Source organism: Lacerta agilis, chromosome 6 (genome assembly GCF_009819535.1).
Source record: "Lacerta agilis isolate rLacAgi1 chromosome 6, rLacAgi1.pri, whole genome shotgun sequence".
Taxonomy (NCBI): Eukaryota; Metazoa; Chordata; class Lepidosauria; order Squamata; family Lacertidae; genus Lacerta; species Lacerta agilis.
Genome location: NC_046317.1, coordinates 62,060,644 through 62,076,832, shown reverse-complemented (window position 1 = coordinate 62,076,832; position 16,189 = coordinate 62,060,644). Strand labels below are relative to the sequence as shown.

Below are 16,189 nucleotides of genomic sequence, written 5' to 3'. Positions count from 1 at the left end.
AACTGGGTCGCAATATCCGGAGAAGTGCAAAATTGGGAGGTAGCGAAGTTCCAATTTGTAAATTAGTCTGAGGTGTGTGGATCAGGTAATTTCATATAGGAATTTGAAAAGATTAAATTCCTCAAGCACCCCTACTCCATATTCAGCTGTTGGCAGCTGCTGTCACATTGGCTTTCCCACATCTGCCTTTATCCATTAGTTGTGGGTTTGTTTGTTTTTTAAGTAACAGCCTATTCAGTTGTGCCTGTTTTCTTAGTGGTTCACTTTCTGTCATTAATTTGGGGTATCTGGCAGCATGGGTTTTGCACACTGATCTACATCTCTCTGCATAATGAAGTACATTTTAAAAACACATAGCAATTGCAAGAAGAGAACACCACTGAGACAGACTATTTGGCACTTGATAACCCACTGATATGCCTAATTAAGGGTTTGTTTTTGATACGAATGTGAAGAACTAGAGATCATCAAATACAAAGTTGGTGCTAGCCTAGAAAAGTAACTCTAGGCAAGTTTAAGCTTTGATGAACTGCACTGTAGGCAACCCTTGAAAATGCTGGTATCAGGGAGTGCCACTGGATATACCGGTAAATGGCATAGGTGGTGTTACGCCTGGGAAGAACTGTGATCATGCAAACATAGGCAGGGAATAGGAAGAAAGACTGAATAGCCTTCAAGGGAAAGAAGAGGCTTGGGAAAGGAGTTCACTGGAAGCTGAACTTGCCCATTGCAAAGAGGAGGAGGTGGGGGAGTAGTGGGGGAGACAGGCTAATTATGGGGTGCATGGACAGGAAGCGGCAGAACCAAGAACGTCCAAACACAAGCTTTTGAACAGCCTTAACAGCCCTTTGGTGTTTGTTTCCTTCTCCAGGGGCTTCTGAGAGGTGGGAGTCAATGAAATCAGGAAAGAGCAAGTGATCATGGGTTGCAGGCTAGGGTGGAGTCAAGCAGAAGGAAATTCTGAGAGCTTGAGCCACTTTTCAGGGAAAAGATGAAAGGAAAACTGAGGTATGTTAAAACAGCAGTTGGTGCAATGCAGGCAAAGTGAACACTCAGTCTGCTCTTTGTCAAAACACAAAAGCAAACGACACCCGAGGTAACAGGTTTTGAGCAAAATACATGCTGTTTGCTTGTGACACTCACTGCCAGAACATCAGGGGAGGCCAAGAATGTTGGGTGGGATTGAATATGGACTTGTCATATCCAAGCTGCTTACTGCAGCAATAATAAGATGCCTCTGATAACAGGCTGCAAGAAAGTCAAACGGGGGTGGGGGGAGGTTTACATCAGTGGTCTGTTATCAGATGTGTGCTATCAGTGATGCAACTGGATGTGCACATCAATGCACTTTGGGCTGGAAGGTGCTTTCTAATGCATATTGCAAAACAAAGGGGAAGAAAACATGGCTTGGTCATCAGTGCAAGTTCCAATTCACCTGTAGCAGATTTTTGAAATACAATATGATGTAAAACACAGGATGCTTTTTAAAACAGAAGCAGCAGCAATGTGAAAGCTAAGCACTGGCTGATTGGCGGGCATATTCTTCTCATATTAATGTGAAATGCTGTTGCTGCTGTTATTTTTATATGTTAAATGTGTTAGTATCTTTCCATCAAAATGAAAGCACAAAATGGTCTAAAATATACAGCACCAAACCAGATAAGCACAACAGAGGGCTATTTATTTATTTATTTATCTATCATCATCATCATTATACTTTTAATTTGTACACCACCTTTCTATATTACTATACACAAGGCAATTTACAAACTGAAGAAACAACAAAGACTACAACCTTATAACAATCTGGTCCAATACAAAAAGTGTCATAATAAAAACATAAACAGCTTATATCAAATAAAGTAATATTCAATAATCCATTCAAATATGATAGTACACAATAAAATTAAATATGCACCCTTACCTTTCCTCCACTCTTCCCAGGCACAATCTGTGATTTTTATTCGTCTTTTTGCTTAGTCAGAGCAAACATCAATCCGCATAAAACCCGAATTGACGTTCAGCTTTAAAGAGTGGGTTTTCACAGAGAAAGCTCAGAGCAAAAAACACAAAAAAGACACATGAGTGTTAAAGTGGAAAGTGCAGAAAGTGCAGAGGAAAAGTAATTGTGCATAAGCCACGAAGACAAAAAGCACCAGCATTTAAAGAACTTTAAGCTTAAGTACCCTTATCCTCCCAGACCTCATGTAAAGTAGCTGACATCATTCCCATTTTACAGATGGGGGACTGAGGAAGTGGCTTATCAAAGGTTAATCATTAAGCCCATACCTAGAAATTCCAGGAGCCTTGGGGGTGTGTGTGTGGGAGTGTGCTGTTGTCTTTATAAGCCACCTATTCTATTAAAAAGGGCTCTCTTATTTACACCTTCAGTGGAAACCTGTGGCACTGGCCAGGATATCAGACTAATCTCTCTTGCTTGCAGCATTTTGCACCAGCTTGTTATATACCTTGTTTCCTTATTGAATGGCTGTGCAGCTTACTGTTTGCCATGGGAATAGTAGCCCCTGCTGCTTACTTAAGCCCATGCATAGCAATTTGTCATTGATTCTCTGAAGCAGGCAACCCAGCGAGAGGCAACTCTGTGTGTAAAGTGAGTCAGACCTCACTGCTGCATGAAAGGTTGCAGCACACACAGCAAAGATGATAAACTCCAGACTGTAATTAAAAAAATGGTTGGTGCCATAATGGAGCAACAGCAGCTGGCAGGTCTATGTCTAATGGGCTACCTGTTGTTGTGGAGATAAGATTGACTGTGTCTCTAATAACAATAGGTATTGAGCCATTTCACTCAGTGGAGTTTGATATATTTGGGGCAAATCTATTAACCAAGGAATAAATCAAAAAGTGTTTTCAGTTTCTGAATTTATTGATCTGTTTTAGAAGCTTACAAGCCTCACCAGACTCATCACTGCAATTTTAAGTGCTGATCTGGCAGTCCTGTATGAAGACTAAATTGAGCATAAGGTACCAAAATTAGGGTAGTTTGAATGCAACATTTGCTAATACCTTTGGATTGCCCTGAAGCAGTGGTATGGGTTCATGCCCAGTCTAAATAAATTACTTGGGCATCAATCCCATTGATATTGTGAAATAGGACTCGGTTCCATGTGATACCTTTAGGATTGGGTTGTGCAGATTATCAAAATAAAGTGGAGTATGCTACCAGCTGCATTGCTACAAATCTGGATGTTGTGACCATACTTGATATGTTATGCATCTATGACAACCAATAAAAATAGTTAGAAAAGAAAATTAAGCAAATAGTGGCCCAGCAGTCCTGATCTTGTGACGTTACTTCTGCCTACACCTGAAATTTGGACTGTGAAACTAATTTGATAATCCACTGTGTGGACTATGGGGCAAAAATTCACTGTTATAAGAACCTTACTTCTTTGTAAGGCTCACACTTCATCATGAGCCTTCTTAGCATAGAACAACAACAACCAGAAGAAAAAAAGGCCCAAAGGGATTTACAATATTATGGAAAGTGCTACTGTAGATTCCAGATTTGTTGCCTATGACACCTTAATTTTGCTGCGGTATTTTTCTAGTGGATTCTACAGCAGCGATGTTTAGATTAGGTAAGTGTCAAGCTGTTGCTAGTTACTCTAAACAGATAATTAAGTCAATTAGCAAAATAAGGCACTTAATGGGAGAAAGTTATTGATATAAACATTTCGGCAAGCATGTTGCAGAGGGAATTAACTAATGCTTAAGCTGTATTTCACAAACCACTTAATATAATGTGGCCCCAATTACTATCTTGGAACTAGGGTCAATTATTTCTGTGTTAAATTTGTAGGCTTGCATGCTGATTCAGCGATTCCTTATGTTGTAGTATCATAAACAAATCAATGGATCAGAGTCATGGAATAATGTTCTTTGCACTAATAAAAAAGGTATGTGTTTCAGTTACAGCTGTGAGAGCTTGTAAATTGCTGACATGACTCTACAAACACCATTTTAATGGCCTTATGGGGGCTGCTTGACTAGATCCCCAGGTTCCACCAAGTACAGCCAAGTGTTTGACATGATAGCCTAGTGGAAGAAGACCTACACTTAGAATTAAAGAAAAGGGCACTTGGCCCAGGAATTTGTTTTCATCACTAGCACCTTTTCAAGCACAAACCTGCTTCTTGTTTCTGTCTATTAGTATTCATTTCAGAGAGACAGAGACTTTTAATTGTCATTCTTGTTAAACTACTCTACTGTTAGCTATTGCTGCTGCTGCTGCTGCTGCTGCTGCTGTTACTATTATAAATGAGATGCGGGTGGCGCTGTGGTCTAAACCACAGAGCCTAGTGCTTGCCAATTAGAAGGTTGGCGGTTTGAATCCCCACGATGGGGTGAGCTCCTGTTGCTCTGTCCCAGCTCCTGCCAACCTAGCAGTTCGAAAACACGCCAGTGTAAGTAGATAAATAGGTACTGCTGCGGCGGGAAGGTAAACGGCATTTCCGTGCACTGCTCTGCTTTGCCAGAAGTGGCTTAGTCATGCTGGCCACATGACCTGGAAGCTGTACGCCAGCTCCCTCGGCCAGTAAAGCAAGATGAGCGCCACAACCCCAGAGTTGTCTACGACTGGACCTAATGGTCAGGAGTCCCTTTACCTTTACCTTTACCTTTTTACCATCTTGATCACACAATGCTTCCTGGTTAAAGTTGTGCCTCCTCTAGTGTTGTCTCCTCTAACTTGCACGAACCTTGAATACAGGTAGCCTAGTAGTGATCTGTCTAGTTGAGTCATGCCATGTGGACCTAAAGACATAATGCCAGAGGGTAGATCAGACTGGCTCTTCCAAATGTCTAGATGGTGTAATTTATGCCACAGGCAGAAATTAATTTCACTTTCATGCAGCTTTCTTCCATTCATCTTCAGGGGGTAAAGCTGGTTTTTTTTAAAAAAAACAAACATAAAAAGCATGAGTAGATTAAATTTCTTTTCTGAAAAGTCCAGGTGATCAAGGTTGACTGAAGGCCACCATAATTTAATGATCAGCAAAGGCCAAGTGAGCAGCCTTTTTTCAGCCTAGATTGCAGACTGCTGGTGGCAATGATGCCATCCATAATTTCCCATTACAGGCATACAACCGCAAACCTTCCAAAAGTTTGGTGTTAAATAGCATGTCAAGCAACACTTTGAACCCTCAATCCCTCCCCACAGCCCCATGTACTAGTTTCTCTGTATTATTACAGTCTTATGTCTAGCCAGATTTCACCATATTCTGTAGGGCCAGATGTAGTGGCACAGCACATGATGTGCCCTATCTTTGGGGATTTAGTTTTGACAAGCGAAGCAGCAGGCCTGGGATGAATGGCATTAGACTATCAAAGTGAATCATTCTGATTCATTTTAGCCTTGGGCTCAGCATTTCAGGAGGAGATGGTGTTCCCCAGGCAAAAAACTATGATAGAGCTATATCGTGTGATATAGCACTGGTGGGTGGGACCCATGCAATTGGTCCTGCGCTCATGGGTCCCACTTCCACTACTGTTTGCATGGGACAAAGCTGTAGAAATGAGGCTTCCCTAAGAAGGGCCCTTCTGTTCCCCTGCTGGCCAATCAGATGATTAGGTGGGGATGCCGCCAGGGAACCCACCAGCAGGGCATGAAGGCAATAATGCTATCCCTTGTTGCTGACTAGCAACTGATATATTCAGCGGCATGCTGCTTTTGAACACTGAGGTTGCATATCTTGCCTGATTGCCATTGCTAGACTTACCCTCCATGAACCCCCTTTCACAAGCATCTAAATTACCATGCCCTTAGCACATCTTGCACCAGCGAGTTCCATAAATTACTTACGTTTTGTGCAAAAAAGAGTACACCCCTTTGTCTCTCCTGAACCCTCTGCCATTCAGTTTCACTGGGTGACCCTGAGTTCTAGTATTATTTGAGGGGTGTGTGTGAGAGAGAACTTCTCTTTATTCTTTTTCTTCACTGCATTCATAATTTTAGAAACCTCCACTGTAGGTATACTGTGGATGTGATGTGTGTGTCCTTAAATCTAATATCAGAAGCATCCATAACATAGCAGGTAACATAAACCGATAATTGTGGCTGCGGAGTATACTTACAAATTACCTCCAGAAAAATGTAAAGGGAAATTCATTCTGATATTTCAAACATGGAAGTGTACTTGGTATGTAAAGGAGACCTCGGGGATGCTTGTTCCTTGCCCTGTCTCCATTCCACAATGTCTCTGAAGGATGGTTCAAAAAGCTAGCCTATTTCCTTTGTCATCAGTCACACATGTAGCATTTGGTATGTAGCTGCCATGGTGTGTGAGGCCCATTTCCTGAGGCATTGCCAAGAGCACTGATGGGAAATGCTGATTGATCTGAGCACCAGCTTTTACATTCTGATTAGGTACCTGCTTCCATTCCGGATAATGAGCTACTCTCTGGGTGTCTGATATGTGCAGACATGGTCCTGCTATAAAACTACCCAGAATGGAGCTGTTCTGTGGTCATTTAAGTTTCTTTTACCCTCCTATTGCTCTCTTCAGTGGCCAAAGCGATGCTCTGGATTGATAGGCGGCTTCTGTACCGACAATAATTGTCTATTGATTTCACACTTTATTGCTGCATCTCCTGTTGCAGTTTGGATGCCTCATGCAATGCTAGGCGCACTGCTAGACTCAGAGCTTTACCTTACAAGGAACGCTCTACAACAGGGGCTGGCAACATTTGTTCTGTCAAGGACTGCATTCCCTGGGGTGTTTGTGTGTGCATGTGTGTGTGTGTGAGAGAGAGAGAGATCTACCAGGTCCACCCCCGCCTCTCTCTGAAAATCTCTGTCTCTCTCTTCCTGACCACCAGTGGGCTGCTGGGAAAGGGACAGAACGATATTGCCAAAGGTCCAGACTGCTCACTTGCAGAGGGCCAAAGTAGCCCGAGAGTTAGGATGTGGGGGAAATTCAATTCAGTTTTTATTCAAAAGTGAAATGACCCAACTCACACTTTCTGAAACAGTACACAAACCGAAACAGCCATTTCCCGAATTCACACTTTTCTGAATTTTGCAATGCAGATCTCCCACCAGGTAATAAGTACAAAATGCATATACTTTGGTAAAGTGTGCATATACTAGTGAAAACAACGTATTTAGGAAACATTGCTTTGAAAATATATGTATACTTAGACACATTACAAACAAACATGTATATTTGGAGAAATTTGCACTAGAATGCTGAAGTTTCATGAGCACTTTTTTTATAAAAAAAAGTTTGCAAACTGATGTGAATATTTGGACCAAATTTAAGACTGGAAAAGTGAGAAACGGAGAGAACGTGAAATTGACAGAATTACCCATCTCAAGCCAAAAGACGCATAAAATTAGACAAAGGAATGAAGGAATCCCAGCTGTGCTCTAAAAGGTGCCCAGTGCCCAGCCAAAAACGTCCTCAAGTGAAATTGGCTCTTCACCCCCTCCATAGGTCTTCAATGTGTAAAAAGCAGTGCTTTTTTTTGGTAAGCCCTTTCCCAGGGATTTGTGGCTGTGTTGGTGCAAGAGAAGGAAGGGGAGAAATTTGCTTTGGTTTGCATTTTTTGTGGGGTAACCAGCCACATGTAACAAACATGCTTGTTTACACACACCAGATTTTTCATGGATTGTCCCATAATCTCAACGTGCTAGTTTGGTCTTGTGAATTGCTCCCTCAAGCACTGGAATGCCTAAATATGTTGCCTCATTACCATTCATTCTATTTATGCCGTGTCTCCGTTTCACTCTTCCAGGACCAAAAGCTGGAATTTCCTTTTAGGGATCACCCTGAAATGCCAGCTAGGCACTATTTTCAAGAGCTATATTAAGGTTTGTTCTGACTAGAGTGGCAGAAAGTTGATTTTTGCAGTATTAAAAGTGAATCAGCTTGTTTGCAGAACAAGACAGTCATTTCTGGGTGGACTGAGCTGAGTTGTTAATGACTTTCTGTTAATATCCTCTGCAAGCACATTCCTTATGTCCCGTGGCATTGCAGCTGCAGGGTTCATAAAGGCTCCCAAAAGTCTTTTTTTCTGAACTTTGTACTTTCCCATGGATTTAAATTGACACCCATGATTATTGGTCTGCAATCATATATAGGAGCCAATGCTGTGGTTTCATCAGTTGAACACACTCTACAGCACAGCTGTCAACCCTTCCTGCTGTTTCCCAATGCTATAATAAGGGAATTTCCCGCAAAAAGGGAAAGGTTGACAGCTATGCTCTACAGTGGTTGGACTAGGATTTGGGAAGCCAGGGTTCAAATTCCCACTGGGATAGCACAGTAACCACAGTCTGAACGTGAAAACTAAAATGGTGAATTTTAGCACAACTAACTTACACTGGGAGGTGGGGCAAGGGAGGGGAATTGGAGGTGGCTGGAACGTGGCCAATGGAATGGGCAGTGTGGATGCAATAATGTGGGAGCCTTGGGGGCAACACCACAGAACTATTGATAAAGTCCAATATAAATACAAATATAAATAGGTAAAGGTAAAGGGACTCCTGACCATTAGGTCCAGTCACAAACGACTCTGGGGTTGCGGCGCTCATCTTGCTTAACTGGCCGAGGGAGCCAGCGTACAGCTTCCGGGTCATGTGGCCAGCATGACTAAGTTGTTTCTGGTGAATCAAAGCAGCGCATGGAAACGCCGTTTACCTTCCCGTCGGAGTGGTACCTATTTATCTACTTGCACTTTGACGTGCTTTGAAACTGCTAGGTTGGCAGGAGCAGGGACTGAGCAACAGGAGCTCACCCCATCACAGGGATTCGAACTGCAGGCCTTCTGATCGGCAAGCCCTAGGCTCTGGTTTAGACCACAGTGCCACCCGCGTCCCCACAAATATAGAGATTCACTATTAATGAGTCAACAATATGTTGCTACATACACCTTTAATGGAACAGCAGCTATGAACAGCTACTCAGAAGTCAGCCTCATTAGGTTTGATGGAGTTTCTGTCAATTAAGTGTAAGTGTCTGAGCTACTGCTCAGAAAAACATGTGAAAAGAATTCCTTTCCGAGTTTACACACACACACACACACACCCCTACCTCTGTCCCCCAAGGCCAACAATTTGCTCCCAAACAGCTTCTTTTCTAGAAATCATACAGCCGGGGGGGGGGAGGGGTTCAATTTCTGATACTACATAGAAGGAAAGCAACTTTTAAAAGCCAGGAGAAATAAGGAGGAAATGGATGGGATAGGAAAATGAGGGAGCTTTGGCAGCCCTCACAAGTCGTGTAAAATTGAAGTCAGGGGATGCAATAGAGGCAAAAATGATTTGGCTAATATACATGACTTTCCTTTTCACTGTTCAGGTTCAAATTTTGTGGACTGTCTTGGATGGAAATTAGATACGTACTTGCAAGTCATGCCATTAAAAGAACTTATTTGTGAGACCACAAAAGGAGTAATACGTTAGTAGAATGAAGCCACTAATGGGACCTGTAGGGTTAGTTGTAGGGAATTATATTTTTTCAGAAATAAGTGTATAAAATTATGACTTATGATGAGTAACCAGGAGAAGTATGCACTATAAACATGTTGAAAGCATTAAACAATATTTAGAGTCAATAATGTGGCTTTTGATGTAATCAGCACGTGTCTGAAGGTGTCTTCAGAACCTGGCTGTGTGTAAAAGCTGTCCATCAAGTCCTCTCAAAGGAATGGTATAAATGCACAATTCTAGTACCCAACATTATGCTTCTAAATGCAGCAGTTCTTTTATTGCCTAACTTATAGAAATATCTGTGTGAGTCTCAAGACAAAATAGAAGTACTGGGCTGAAAACAGGTTGTGTAAATCATTTGCACACACAGAAATGTGTGTGCATGCGCGTTTTATGCCCAGATGTGAGCTGAAAGCTGGCTGGCTGCATCACTCCCTAGGCAGTGTACAGAGAGGCTGATCAGATTTGTAGACTTTTTGTGCATGTGGACCTCTGAGCCGACTCCAGTGTAGCTGCAGTCACCTCATGCCTAGTCGAGGAACAGAATCTCAAACTCCATAGAAACACACAGTCCCTATCTCTGCTGCTAATTGCATGTGTGGAGCAGACTGAGGAAGGTGCCAGAGAGCTGGGCTCGGGAACAGAAGCCTGCCTGGTAAGTGAAAGCTCACAAAGTTGCTTTCTTTATTTCTGTTTCCCTTTCATGCTGATAAGAATCCTCTCCTTCCCTTTGCTGACTGTGCCTCAGAAGCTGAGGCAGCTTTGGGGCTGAGATGTGGATTTTTGCTTTCAGATATTTTTTCACCGATGCAGAGACACCCAGCATGTGCTTATGCCTACTTCCGAACCAAAGCAAAGGCTTTCTCCATTGTTTTGCAGAATGCAACTGACAAGCTGCTGATTTTCCCTCTTTGCAGCTGTTTTCTCTTTAGCATCTTTTTTTTTTTTTGCTTCGCAAAACTACTGCTGGAGCAGCATGTGTGTAAATCTCGCCACAGATAGATTGGTGTGCGCATGTGAGCCTTTTAATCTCATTTCCCCATACGATTGCTCATTTAACTTTCTGTTTGAGTCCATGCTTCCTTTAATATACCTCCCTCCGCTTTAATGTTTTTGCTGTTTACGTTTCTGGGTGTTATTCTGTACTACTTCTCTTTGTGCCTTCTTTGTGTGCCTTCTCGCACTGCCAAGCTCTGATATCCTGGGCTGATATTTCTACTCCCCACCCCACCCCACCTCCTACCCCCACCGCAATTCCATATCAGACCCTGAGATCAGTGTAATTTCTATCTGGGAATTGTGGAAGCCCTCAACTTGCTTATTTAAGAGATCTAATCCCTTTGCTTTGTTGAACTCATTGATATAATCGCCAACAATAATAATCGTAATCTGGGTTGGGGAAAGATAGGGCTTTGTCTGTTGCATGCTCTCTGCTTAATTATACTTAAACACTGCAAAATCATATCCTGTTGGGACTGAGAAGCAGGGAGGAAGGGGGAGCTATTGTGGAAGAGATTTCACATGGGCTGGAGATAACTCTCTCGGGAGTGGTAAGCGCATGGAAGCCAGCGGATGCTAATTGGTGCTACCTTGAAATTGAGTTCCATTTGTTATGCTACAGCATGTTAGTGTTTGACAACATTGTAGAAAACTGAGCAGCCAGCACGGCAGGCTGGGTGCCAGGAGCCCAGCTCTTAGCCCAAGCCGTTTTCAGGATATTGCTCTGGATGGAATCCAGGGTGTTTGTTCCTCCAGGTGAAGTGCAAAAATTCTACGGTGTTCTAAGTGCTTAGGAATCTGACCATGTAAAATCCCCCCACCTATTCTTCGTAAACTTGGAAGGAGATGCAGATCTCCACTTTAAATTGAATCAATAGACCAGTCCATCAAATGCTTTCTTACATTTCTTCCTCCCCCCCCCCAATCAAGTGGTGCAGCTCTTCTGTCAGATGCATGACCCAGAATTACCTGACCCAAGCGTTGAACCTGATCACTGTAGCTGTTTGGTTTAATGGGATTTTATGGTGCATGGCATTCTGTGACTTGGGTCATTGGTGGAGAGGTGGGGGGGGGGGGAGAGAGAAGGTGCTTGCCATTTGCCTGCAAAATCTCTGGGATCAGAGACTTATGCATGCCTGTGAAAATGGTTGCTGTGCATTACATTCTAAGGGTGAGACCTCTCCTTTTTTGCAAGCTAATGGAGACAACAGGCACACCAAACAACACAGGAACAGACCCTCCTCCTCGCTCATCCAGCTGAGCTCAAGTGACAGCTCCAGCTCTGCTTCACAGACAAAGAGCATTACCAGGGCACACAATGATGATTCTTCACTTAAGGGCTTGAGATGCAACAAGGGATTAAGGAAAGTGCCACCCCCAATTCCCATGGAGGGTGGAGCCTTTCCCCCACCAAAGGATGGCAAAAAGCCAGTTTAAATAATGATAATGCTGATTCCTAGAGAGAACAGTAGCAGAGGGCAGGGCTCCTGTACCTTTTATTAGCTGTGCAGAAAATGGGATTTTAACACTCAGTGGTAAGAAAAACTTCACTTGCTGACACGTCTTCTTCTGTACTATTTCTAAAGGAACTGATGTGCTGTTTTTCTCTAGATACCTGATCACTCTACTGACCCAGTGAGTACTTTTCACGGCGCTGGCCCTACAATTAGGCAAAGGGAGGAAGTCACCTCAGAGAGCTGATTATGGGAGACATGAAAAGGCAGCAAATGGACAAGTTGTCAGTAGTATTGTTACAAAACACTTGTAGAATTTCCTGATCAGGTGGCAAAACAATTTAGCTGATGTTACACCTTACTTTAGGGGACGCGGGCGGCGATGTGGGTTAAACCACAGAGCCTAGGGCTTGCCGATCGGAAGGTCGGTGGTTTGAATCCCCGCGACGGGGTGAGCTCCCGTTGTTCGGTCCTTGCTCCTGCCAAACCTAGCAGTTTGAAAGCACGCAGTGCAAGTAGATAAATCGGTACCGCTCCGGCAGGAAGGTAAATGGTGTTTCCATGCGCTGCTCTGGTTCGCCAGAAGCGGCTTAGTAATGCTGGCCACATGACCCAGAAGCTGTACACTGGCTGCCTCGGCCAGTAAAGCGAGATGAGTGCCGCAACCCCAGAGTCGTCTGCGACTGGACCCAACGGTCACGCGTCCCTTTACACCTTACTTTGGAGAGGCAGACACCGTTTGTTGCTCCACCTCAAACACCAAAATGTCTTGGGCCAACCCTGACTTCTTAGGACCTTGGAGATTCTTGAATTTGACAGGCTGGATGAAGGATCAGTTAAATCTGATGAAGACACACCCTGAATCCCTTACTCCTGGGATGCCTTATCACTATGGGCATTGTACTGGGCTGTTCAACGTGGCCTGGTTGGTTGACCTTTTCTCCCACACTGCAATCATACTGATAGGTCTTCAGTTAGGCCAGAAAAAAAACCCCAGTGTGTTTTAAAGAACATTTCTTCAATACAGTACCAAAAAACCCGAGTGTAAGAGCTATAGCAATGTTAGCAATGCAGAATAAATGGGTACTCTTGGTTTAGAAACAACAGGAACTTGTGCCTTTGGCATACACCCCCAAGGCATTTATTATAATAGTCAGAGTTTTGAACCAGAAATACAAGTGCTCTTAAGGTGGTGTGAGGGCTGCCCCCTGTCTTTCCTAAATTACACCTTTGAGGCTCATCATCTTTCCTGTCTCTTCTTTCTTAGCAATGGTTTGGTGCCTTTCATAGCAACATGACAGCTTTCCACATAATTCACCTCCTTGCCAGGCCAGGAAAAGCTTTACCCAGGATTTCAACCTGCCATACACCTGTTAAAGGCACAAAAAAGCCCTTCAAGGACAACTAACTCTGGACAACCAAAAGTTCTTTCTAGCTTTCATATCACTCTGGGGTATAGGATTGGGGTTAGGTTCCCAGGCTTGGTGCTGGGAATGTAATACAGTAAAGAAAGAAAGAGCTTTGGTGGCTAAATCCCATTAGATCTTCTATTGAAGTACAGTCCTGGAAAGAACTGAGATGATCAATCCTGAGTCATGAATGATACAGTACTGAGGCATTAATGAATTCATACTAATAATTCCCTCCAATTGCAAAGACAGTAAATCTGTACGTACCAACAGTAGGGCTGTATCCTAGCTTTGGCTAAAATCTGGATCCCAGACTGAAATGGGCAGCTTCAGGCTCAGGCTGGATTGGGTTGACTGCCCTGGATCAACCCAGCTCAGCTCAACTCAGGTTAGCTCACCCAAAGAGATCTGGAGTTGTCAGAAGGTTGTCAGGCAGCTGTGGGGGTCAGGAAGGAGAAGGAGAGGCAGGCAGCCTCCACAAGGTTTAGGGCAGTGAAACAAATCCACTCATGGACAAGATAAGGGTGTCTGTATCTGTGGAGACTCCCCAAGAAGACAGATAGTATTTGGTTTCTTTAAGAGCCTAAAAGCTCCCCCCAACAAGACTAGTGCATGTATGAAGTCCACCTGTTGGAGCAGAACTGGTTAGAGTCAGTGACAAAAGAGAGAGAGAGATGGTGTCAACGCAGTGGGTAGAGTGCTGGATTAGAGTCTGGAAGACATGGGTTCAAATCTTCACTCAGCCATGAAGCTCTTGGGTCAGTCAGCTTCTCTCAGCCTAACATACCTCACTGCATTGTTGGGAGGATGAAATGGGCCGGAGGAGAATCATGTACACCACCTCAGGCTCCTTGGAAAAGGAAAGGTGGGATAGAAATGTAACCATAAATAAATTACAGCAAGTGGAGGAGAAAACAAGAACTCTACCCGATAGCACTGAAAGGAGGTGGTCATCCCCCATAGCTGTACTGTGCAGGTTTGCAGGGATCCTGGCACCCTGTCTGATGCATGGTGCTCGAGTGCCCACATTCAGAGCTGACTACACAACTAGCTGCACCTCTTTGCTACAGCACAAGGCAGGGAGATGAAAGCCTCCACTGGTGCTGCACCACTCTAGTTGGGAGCCACTGCCATTGTCCTCATTCACTGCCATAAGAACAGCCATCCTGGATCAGACCAAAAGCTTTTCCAATCCAGCATCCTGTTACTCACCACCACCAACCAGATGCCAATGGGAAGCCCACGGGGGGACGGGGACGACATGCAGGCGACACTGCTGTTCTCCAATTTGCACACAGCTCTTTTGAGTCCTTTCCTGAAATAAAACATTAGACAGATCAACACAAGAAATGGGAAATCTCTCTTTACTTCCATCAGCCTGGGTCGCTTTCTTTTGAATGCTCTTGGTGTAAGCCTGGTCCCGGGGGATGCATCTACAGTACATGCCATGAAGAGGCAGGTGAGAGGGGGAGTCGGGGTTAAACATCCACATGCAAAGTTAGCTTCTTAGAAGTTTACTAGATTAAGCTGGCTAGGTGCTGGCAATCTGTGGACAATTTGGAAGCAGCTGTCTAACTCCGGCAGGGATTGAGCCATGTGTATTCATCATTATTGAGTCATTTACAGATGTTGCTACAATGCATTATGGCAAAATGTCGGGAGGTTAGCACACAGCCACAAACTATAATTATGCTCAGCATGGCTTATAATAGCTTATTAGATTGTCATCTGTTAAGCGTAAAGCATTGACAACTGTTACTACCACATTTATAATGCCCCAGAGAGCTACTGATTAAAGCACAAAGCATCCTGATTATCATGAAGGGAATTTGGGTTCTCATGGGGGAAACGAATTTCTTCCATCCTGCTTTTTATACAGAGCTTGTTGTTTAGTGTGTGGCAAAAGGCAAATACTCTTTTGCCCAGGGTAGGGAATGGTCAGAGGCTATAGAGGCCTGGCTCAAGGATGAGAAGTGAATGTCTTTGATCCAAGTTCATTGCACCCTAGCACTGTTTTTTTCTCTCTCTCTCTCTCTCTCTCTCTCTCTCTCTCTCTCTCTCTCTGTGTGTGTGTGTGTGAGAGAGAGAGAGAGAGAGAGAGAAACACTCAAAATAGTAGCATCCCAACAAAAACAGTCGTTCACAAACACCATGTGACATGGCCAAGGCACTGGATCAGATCTTTACCTCAACAAAAAATCAAGTGAAAATTGGCCTTCAGCCTTGCCATAATGAAATTGATTTCTTTTAGCTACACTATATATTATTTATTAGTAGCAAAATGCCATTCATTATGATGGGTGGAATGGGAGCATATAAGTGTGCATGAAAGGAAGACTTGTGGGCTTCAGTCTACCAGCCTCTAGGTGCACAGAGACACATTGCACCCTGTGGAGGGATCTCTGTGAGGGAGAGTCAGGCCATGCAGGATCAGGAATGAAAGGTAGGCTTTGCCTTCACCGTCACACGGTCCCCAAGTGCTAAACTTTACTTTTCCTGTAAGTGTGAATGGCAAGTGTTCATGTTTGTAGAATAAAATAAAGGGGTACCATTGGGACAACACTGGGGTGAGGGAACGAAGCTCTTTTTTACCCAGGTGACCTCAGCTTCTACCTCCTTCTGCCTGCACAGTCCTGTCCTGGGTTCTGTAAAGTCAGACAGAATGTTAGATGAATGGGATGGAACGTTGACAGCTGGCTTAGATATAGGTAGATAGATAGGTAGATAGATAGATAGATAGATAGATAGATATAGATAGATACTGTTCTTCTATAGAGCATGATGCTTCCATTCTGTGAGAAGGACAATGCTAAAAGAAGCGTCAGGTGTTCATGGCACTGTTAACCGTGTTATAGCATGCCTGTTGACTTGCT

The 16,189-nt window shown here is 43.7% G+C and overlaps 1 protein-coding gene across 5 annotated transcripts in view; it reads left to right on the top strand.

Moving 5' to 3' along the window:
• SYT6 (synaptotagmin 6) overlaps window positions 1-16,189 on the top strand; it is a 150,061-nt gene that overhangs the window by 26,192 nt on the left and 107,680 nt on the right. For 2 of the 5 annotated variants that reach the window (XM_033153007.1, XM_033153004.1), the window contains exon 1: window positions 9,875-10,109. The exons of the other annotated variants lie outside the window; for them this stretch is intronic. The gene's annotated coding sequence lies outside the window, so the exon portion shown is untranslated. Of the gene's footprint in view, window positions 1-9,874; window positions 10,110-16,189 lie in introns of those variants that run through there. 5 annotated transcript variants of the gene reach the window in all.